This window comes from Panthera uncia, chromosome A2, assembly GCF_023721935.1.
Source record: "Panthera uncia isolate 11264 chromosome A2, Puncia_PCG_1.0, whole genome shotgun sequence".
Taxonomy (NCBI): Eukaryota; Metazoa; Chordata; class Mammalia; order Carnivora; family Felidae; genus Panthera; species Panthera uncia.
In genome coordinates, this window is record NC_064816.1 from 65,384,284 (window position 1) to 65,394,009 (window position 9,726).

At 35.5% G+C, this 9,726-nt stretch overlaps 1 long non-coding RNA gene across 1 annotated transcript; it reads right to left on the reverse strand.

Annotated features, from left to right (window-relative positions):
* Positions 1–1,132: 1,132 nt before the first annotated feature.
* On the reverse strand, positions 1,133–9,496 carry LOC125929788 (uncharacterized). Its single transcript, XR_007459966.1, has 3 exons — positions 9,285–9,496; positions 3,873–4,259; positions 1,133–1,518 (listed from the first exon to the last, which is right to left on the reverse strand). It is a non-coding gene; the product is annotated as an uncharacterized LOC125929788 (long non-coding RNA).
* Between the last annotated feature and the right edge of the window lie 230 nt (positions 9,497–9,726).

Below are 9,726 nucleotides of genomic sequence, written 5' to 3' on the forward strand. Positions count from 1 at the left end.
GGTGGCAATGAAACAAGGTCAATGTAACGTGTTAGGAAACAATGAAGAATAATTCATAATGTAATAAAAGGAGGAACATTATATAAAATAATAATTCAATGATACAGTGCATTGTGGGGTAAAATCACCTCCTGATTTTATGCTGTAACCACTACACTCCTGATTTCCTTCTCTAACCACACCTAAAAAACAAAGAAGATTTAATTTGTCTAGATGTTTTGATTCTGACAAATCTAAAATTATTTAAAAAAATAGATATGCCAGACTTTACATTTCATGCATGTTAGATACAATTCCAAAAATATTTTCAAATTAATATTATATAGTGTTGTTTACAGCAAAAATGCTCTATAAAATATAACAACGCATCAATATAACTGAGAAGAATTAAAACGTGAGAGGGTGATTAAAACGCATGCGCAAAGACTGATGGGTAGGAAAACAAGGACATTAGCATTTAGGGCCGTTCAGTATTTCAGCTGTCTGTTTTAACAATATGCAAATATATAGCAGTAATTTTACCATTTTTCTCAAAGGAAAACGGTCCTACTTTGTATTCTTAATAAACACAAACTCATTTTCTCTTACCCTTGAAACAAGAGTGTGCTAATCTCAGTCATCATCATTATCATCATAATAATCCTTTTACATTCGTGTGGAGTCTACAGGGTGCACTCTGTTGAGAGAAGGTGTGCTTGTAGAGAAGTGTGAAATTAGAGAGCATTAAAAACACATGACTAATACCCTTAAGCATTTCTTTCCTGGATTAGATAAAACAGAAGCAAACGTGTCAATATCATATAGCTGCTTTCTGCACAGTCTATAATGAAGTTTTCATACTCCTTCCTCCCCTACCTATTCCAGGGTCCCCCCCGTACTCAGTGAAACCAAACACGGATCAAAGTTCTAAGTTGCGGGACCTGCCATGAGTTACCGGAGAAATGACAAAAATCGCAAAACTGAGGTAACCTCAGACAAGGTCTCTCTAGGATTGCTCATCCTAGAGTCCAGAAAATGAGGGTCACTTTTGTGTCATGAGCACTTCCTGGGACTCTGGTATGCTGAGCCCATTACGCAGGCCATCTCATGTAACTCTGACTCCCACAGCAGCCATTAGAGACTGTTACTACTGTCATTTCCATTTTTTCATGAAACTAAAGTTTAGAGAAGTTAAGTACAATTGATCTGGTCATATAACTGGTAACTAGTAACTACCAAGGTCAAAAGGACACTTGTCTATCTGCCTCCAGAGTAAACACTCTAAATTTTTACACCAAAATGAAGAACATGATGAGCGATGAAATTACTTATCAATGTAAGCCATATCAGAAGCCAGCGCTATAATAGTTTTTATTACAAAGGATGTGGTTTATTGGCCGCAATGTAATAAACAGAATGTAGTAAACTCTAAGTCCATCATCTGCTACAATGCTCATTAATTATTGTATTGGTTATGCATAAATATCTTCAATGAAGAAAATGAGAAACTCAGGAAAGCCAATTCTCCACAATATTTTCCTGAAAATGGAAACAGAAATAACTCTTAACTTATTCTATAAGGGAAACAGTACCCTGATACAAAAACAATGCAGAGATATTACAACAAAAGTATAGATCAATATTTCTTATGAACATAGCTTTAAAATTGCTCAAAAATATTCGCAAATTGAAACTAACAACACATAAAAAGAATTATACAGCACAACCAACTTGGATTTTTCCAGATATTCAAATCTGGTTCAAAATTTGAATATCAATTAATGTAATTCATCATATCAACAGACTAGAGAAAACCCATATGACCATACCAATAGATGGAGAAAAAATATTTGACAGGCGTTAACAGCCATTAATGATGAAAACTCTCAGTAAACTAGGAATGGACGGGACCTTCTTCAATTTGATAAAGAATATCTATACAAAAACTACATCTAACATCATACTTAATGCAGAGAAACTTCATGCTTTTCTTACAAGTTCGGGAACCGCTCTGTGAAAGAAATTGCTAAGAGAATTAAAAGAACCCACGGACAGGGAGAAAATATTTCCAAGACACACATCTAAAAGATTTGTATCCAAAATAATCAAAAAACATTTACAGGTCAGCATTAGGGAAACAAAGCAAACATGAAACACTGGGCAAAAGATATTAACATGTTCCAGGGGTGCCTAGGTGTCTCAGTCCGTTGAGTGTCCAACTTCAGCTCAGGTCTATGATCTGGTGTTCATGGGTTCAAACCCTACGCTGACAGCTCGGAGCCTGGAGCCTGCTTCAGATTCTGTGTCTCCCTCTCTCGCTGCCCCTCCCCTGCTCCCGCTTTGTTTCTCTCTGTCTCTCAAAAAATAAAATAAAACGTTAAAAAATTTTTTAAAAGATTTAACATATTCCTTACCAAATATAAGTGGATGGAAAATAAGCGTATGGAAAACTGTTCAACATCATCTGTCATTAGGATATTACAAACTAAACTAAAATATCACTACATGCCTATCGGAATGGCTAGAAGCCAAAATACTGACAACACCAAATTCCAGCAAGGAATGTGGAGCAGGAGAACTCTGATTCACTGGTGACAGAAATAACGGTACAGATATTTTAGAAAGCACTTTGGCAGTTTCTTACAATTCTAAACTTAGTCTTATCATATGACCCCACACATCATTCCTAGGTATTTAGCCAAATGAATTAAAAATATACGTTTATATATTTTATATGTTTGTATATTGTGTATAAAACATGTCTATTAATATTTATAGCTGCTATATTCGCCGTTGCCAAAAAGTGGAAGCAGCTAAAATTCCCTTTGATGGGTAAATGAATAAACAAACTGGGTTGTATTCATACAATGGAATGTTATTCAGTGATAAAAAGAAATGAGCTCTCATGCCATGACAAAACATGGAAGGACCTTAAATGTGCATTGCTATGGGAAAGCAGCTAGTGTGAAAGGGTTGCATATGGTATGATTCTAATTATATGACATTTTAGAAAAGACTAACTGTGAAGACAGTAAAAAGCTATTGACAGGAGGGACAGTAGGAAGGATGAAGAGAAGAAACCTTGGGGATTTTTAGGGGAGGGAAACTGTTCTATATGATATTGTAATGGTGGATACATGACATTACACATTTCTAGACACCCACAGTGTAACACAAAGAATGAAACTTAATGAAATGGATTTTAGTTAAAAAATAGTGTATAGAGGGGCGGCTGGGTGGCTCAGCCGGTTAAGCATCTGCCTTCGGCTCAGGTCATGATCTCACAGTTCGCGAGTTCGAGCCTCACGTCAGGCAACTCAGAGCCTGGAGCCTGCTTCGGATTCTGTGACTTCCTCTCTCTCTGCCCCTCTCCAGCAGTCTCTCTCTCTCTCAAAAGTAAAACAAACATTAAAAAATTTAAAAAAATAATGTCTAAAAATATGTGAAGGGTATTAAGAGTACACTTTCCATGATGACCACTGAGTAATGTACAGAATTGTTGAATCACTATATTATACACCTGAAATTAACATAACACTGTATATTAATTATACTGGAATTTAAGGATAATAAAAATAAATTAATTAAAAGAAAAAAGAATAATGTATAAATATCAGTTCATCAGTTATAATAAATTAACCACACTAATGTGAGATATTAAGAATAGGGGAACTTTGTGGGGGTGAGAAGGGTCATACGGGAACTTCATGCTCAATTTTTCTACAAAATTAACACAGCTGCAAAAATTAAAAAAAATACTAAAAGTGAAGAACTCATATTATGACATGATTAGTTAATTTTCTGAAAGCCATGTAGCAAGTTGGGGGAACACTACAATGCTGTGTTCCCACCTGGTCTGTTAACCAAGGGCTAATAGCTAAGTACGAGCTTACTCAGGTTAAAGAGCTCCACGTTCCTCCACATTCTTGCTGCTTACTCTCACCAGTTCTTGGGGCCCATTCTTCTCTGGCTTTTCAGGGCAAAGCATCGCATGGTACTTCAATGATCCATGTTCATATATAGGAAGACTAGATCCCCGCTTGGTACAAGCACATAACATCAATCCTTTCAATTCCAGAATCCTCTATTGCTTTCACTAATTTTCCTACTGTGCTAGAACTACTTCTCAAGGATATACAGTTGTGAGAGGACTCAGCCACTTGTCAGTATAATCTATTTGCTTGTTCCAATTTCCATGTATTGCTGGATCTTACATGCTTGTTTCCATGCTTGGGTCCACTGTCTGGAATTCCAAAGTATCCTGAAAATGTATAATTACCCTGAAAAAAATAGATTTATATTTATTTACGTATAAATAAAATATATTTATATACAGTATGTATAAATTTATATATAGTATTTATAAAGTATCCTGAAAATGTATGACTATCCTGAAAAAAATATATTCATAATATAATATATATAATAGAATAATATATAATACATAAAAATAGATTTATACTTATTTACATATAAATTTAATATATATTTATATGTAAATAAATATATTAATATATTTATATTTATTTAAATAAATATGTATGTAATTTATGTATATTTATATGTAAATAAATATATTTATATATATTTATATGTACATAAATATATTTTATATATTTATATGTAAATAAATATATTTTATATATATGATTTATATATAATTTTTATATATAATATATTTATATATAAATTTAATATATATTTATATATAAATATTTATTTTATATTTTTAAAAATTTTATAATAAATATTAAATAAATTTATTTATATATAAATATGTAAATACATATTTAACTTATATATAAACTATATAATTTATATTTAATTTATATATATGTATATATATACTTATATATGTATAATATATACTTATATATGTATATATATACTTATATACATATAATATATATATTATATATATATAATACATAAAGACTAGGAGCTGGTATAAGCTGGGGACAGCAGAAGGACTCCAGGACACCCAGTGCAGGTCCCACTGGGGGTGTCAGCATGGAGGATACAACAAGTCCCACAAACCCTGCCCCCGCAAACAGTGCCCTCTGTCCTCTCTGACATCTTGGCCTTCTAGTTTGCTCAGGTTCCCTGAGCTCAAAAAGTAAGAAGAGTTCCAAGCGAATTGCCTAACACATGATCATTTTATTCATTTCCCTAGTTATTGAGTTCCTCATAGCGTCTGGGGTTCTAGAGGGGTCACCTCTTGCAACAGCCATCCTAACACCTAGTATTAGAGCTTCTAGGTCCATCCTTCCCTTACCTCTGTGCACCAGGCTGCCTGCCATTTTCACAGTGCTATTTATCTGGGTCTGGATCTGGGCTCCAAAGTGGGCTTATACTGTTTATAAATATTTGGGTCCTCATTATAAGCCAGTTGCTTTTTATAATTCAGCCCTGCTCCCTTACATGACCTCTGAACTGGCTTCTCTTGGGGACTGGGGCCTTGGGGTTGGATTTGTCCATAGATGAGCACGAGCCTCAGTGTAAGCTGCCACTTGGGAAAGAGCTGGAAGCAGGAGTCAAGTCCCCAAGTTCCTCAGATCCCACACATCCTGCTCATTGGCTACATGGTTCTGGTCCCAGGATCCCAGGAGATGGCTCTTCCTGGGAATTCTCAATCCATGGAAGTCAGTGGACACTGGTGGAGGAAGCTTGGGCCTGGACTGGGAATGAAGCACCCTCTCCTGACCCTCAGGTCCAGAGCTCACCCTGGGCTCAAGGGGCCTTCTCAGCACTGTTGGCTTGCTGAAAGGAGATAAGGACACTAAGGACCTCGTAGTGCTGCTTTCCCCAAAAATTGTGTGGCTTTTATAACTTTCTAAATAAAAGTACAGAGAATAAAACTAGAGTTTGATTTTTGGTATGTGTTCAATTTTTTATTTTAATAAAAGTAGGCTATGCACAATGCATGCAGTGCTTGCGTCTGAACTAATACAAGAGGCAATTGCCAATGGCTACAGTGATTTGAGGTTCAGTCTTTACATTCAGCAAGGTTTTTTTTAATTTATTTTTTAATGTTTATTTATTTTTGAGAGAGAAAGAGACAGAGTGTGAGTGGGGGAGGGGCAGAGAGAGAAGGAGACACAGAAACTGAAGCAGGCTCCAGGCTCCGAGCTCCGAGCTGTCAGCACAGAGCCCGATGCAGGGCTCAAACCCACTAACTGCCAAATCATTACCTGAGCCGATGTTGGTTGTTCAACAAACTGAGCCACACTACCCAGGCTCCCACACATTCAGCAAGTTTAAATCCATTCTTATGTGTTTTTTGACACCTTATTTGCGAACAGAAAATACTACTTGTTGATAAATTGTTAAGATCCACTCAATTTAATTAATATTTGAGAGGCACTAAAACTCCCATCTCTCTCTTTCTATACACACACACACACACACACACACACACGTGCACACAAACAAACACACATACACACGCATGAAGATAGAAAATGATAGGTATTAGATGAGAGGCTGATAGAAACACATTATTGCTATGTTGCCACTCTTGATATGGTTTTCCTATTTTTATAGATTTAGCATATTGTTAGTTTCAGGTAGCTCCAAGGAGTAGAAAAAAAAATTGGGGTGGAGAAGGTAAGAGCAAGTAGAACTTCCCCTCCACTCCCCAGAACACCTCCAAAGGTCATGCAATGTACAAGTGACACAACATGGACATTCACAGGGAAACTTAATAGTTGAGAAACTTAATAGTTGAATCATGTGTGTTGAATCATGATATTGGGGAAACTTACAGGACACACAGTTGGATAAGAGAAGATTTTAGGATGTTAAGGACCTGTGACACCATGTTGGAAACACACTGAAGATTAGAGAAGAGGAACGTGGCACTCTTTGAAACACAAGGTTTCACTGGGGAAAGAGAACTTGGAATGATCCCTAAATATGATAAAGAAGTAAGTTTTAACAATGTGGACTACCAAAATGTAAGAACTTTGATGTAAATCCAATAGACAATTGAAGTTTTAATTTAGAAAAACAGCTGTTTATAAAAAGTAAATCTTTATCAGATTTGCACAATAATGACTGAATATTGTCAACTGTCCTTAACATCAGTCCATAAATTAGGAGGACGCTGGAAAATGTTCAAATGGAATTTGTTGTGGAAAACAGTGTTTGAATTTAGGGAAAAGGAAATTATCAGATGGTGAGGATTTGGACTTCCCCCTGTGTTTTTGTTTCCACTCCTAATCTTTACTGATATTTTCAGAGAATAAAATTATAGAAGTTGAAATTCAAATACATAACCAAAAACAAAAATTTTAAAGGAAGATATTTAATATGCATTGATTCATTATTACTTTTCAATTACTTTTGTGTCATACAAATTCCAAGGTACAAGTATGTGAAAATTGAGTAGATGAATAAAATCTATCCATACTGTTAGCATGAGAAAACTCACATAGGATGTAATAATATGCGATGATAATTTTACTGAACAAATCTGAATGTTGAGAAATATTAACATCTGCAGTTATATTGATGGATGTATCCTGGAGGTGATATTATATTCTCTGACTGCTGTTCACATGGTTTCATAAACACATATATCCCTGAAAACTTGGAAATAAGAAAAAATAAGATTTCCTTCTGATAATTGAATGACAGAACATGCAAATAATTGAATCATAAATATTTACATTTAGCTTACGAAGACAGAGTAGTTTAGAGGCCAGAGCAAAACCAGTGTATAATCTAACTGACAAGGTAGAGGATTAATATGCCAGTTAGAGGCGAGAATATTGTCAGCTTGGAAAACAAAGAACAATTGAAATAGACGCAACTCAGAAAAACACCTTCTTGGGAAGATGTTGCTCTTGAAAATCAGACACCAATATTCCCTCTCCTTCAATATCCATGTTGAGTATACCATGATATCTGATTTTGTTAATACGATGTTATACATCTTTAAACCATGTAAAAATAGTCTTTTTAGCAAGCTCAGGACTGATTGTCTCTCTGCGTACTGTATTTCCAAGGAGAGGATATATTCGCCAGGTCACTATAAAGATGGTTACCTGCCAATCTTTTCAACTTTTAATTGAAAAGCTCATCGATTGACAGAAGTTTATATCGTTTTATTTAATGGAATTTCAACATCATGAATCACGGATTCACTGGAATGCAGTGAATTCACTTACTATATTTTAGAAGACCACAAGACAAGTAGCCCAGATAATATTACTCCTGGTAACTCACCTAAAACATTCTGTTTCTAAATTTCTACAAAACCCATTGCGTATATCTGATGCATAGTTTGGATTGGCAGGCCATGGTACACAATAGAATGGAGAATTGTTCCAAAGCAATTGAATCCAAATCCATGTACTTTCACGAGGAAAGGGCATTAATCAACTGAATTGACTATAGAATATATTTCGTCAAGTTCTAATAAAATCACTACAATATCAGATGCAACATGAAACACACAGTCCATCATCCATTCAAGTTCACTAATATAAAATCCCACATGGAGCTGTAGATATGATCAATAATGCCTGCAGAGCCTGGGATGGAGAATATTAAATCTAATGTTATTCTCTAGATTACATGTCTTGATGACACACTTGGGAAATGTGTTTTATTTAATATTAATAATTCCCTCAAATATTTGCTCTTTCAGGGACATATTACTTTTGCAGTTTTATCAGACTATTCAGGGAGAAAAATATATTAAGATTAAAGATATGCTGGAAGTAATAACATTTTCATAAATCTGATTTATAAATCTCATAAAACTTGGAAATACACCCTTAGTTTTTGCCATATCATTTATAGATAGCGATGTTATTTTGAATGAAAATTGTATAGTCTCATTCATCCCTAATGTTGTTGTTGTTGTTGTTGTTTTTAATCAACCATTTTGAGTAGTAAAATTTTATGTTTGTAGATGGCTCCATTAGTATCTAATGTACCTCTGAAAATCTATTTCAAATATTAGGGTTTGGCATTTTCTGAAATTTACTTGTGCCTTTTAAACGTTGAAACTTAAAACTATACATGTTTCTGTAGAACGGCACCAAATCCGAGAGAAGAAAATGGTGAGCAGTAGAGTTGAAGATTTTGTCATTGTTCAGAAATCAGTCTTGATGTTTCTTACTGCTCAAGGCCCTTTGCTGGATATGTGAGACATCCCACACAAGCGTTCTGAACCTGAGCTATCGCCTTATGTGGACCACTTGGTATGAACACAGTCTGTACCCACCAGTGTGCTGTAAATCCCATTGGCCAATGACCTCATGGAGGTGCTGATTTTGTGCTTTTCATAAACTAACCTTCATTAGGAATGATACGCTTGGGGCGCCTGGGTGGCTCGGTCGGTTGAGCGCCCTGGTTGGCTCAGGTCATGATCTCGCGGTCCGTGAGTTCGAGCCCCGCGTGGGGCTCTGTGCTGACAGCTCAGAGCCTGGAGCCTGTTTCAGATTCTGTGTCTCCCTCTCTCCGACCCTCCCCCGTTCATGCTCTGTCTCTCCCTGTCTCAAAAATAAATAAAACGTTAAAAAAAATTAAAAAAAGAAAGAATGATACGCTTGCCATGTATTGTTATAGGGCCCGGGGATGCAAAGTGACTAAGAGAGACTAATTCTCTTCTCTCAGAGAACGGAGAGTTTGGTGGCACAGATTGTCATGCCTTAACACAAAAACAAAAACAAGGACAAAAGCAGAGCTTGTCAACAATAAAGGCAAACATACTAAGAATAAAATCAGGGCAAAATT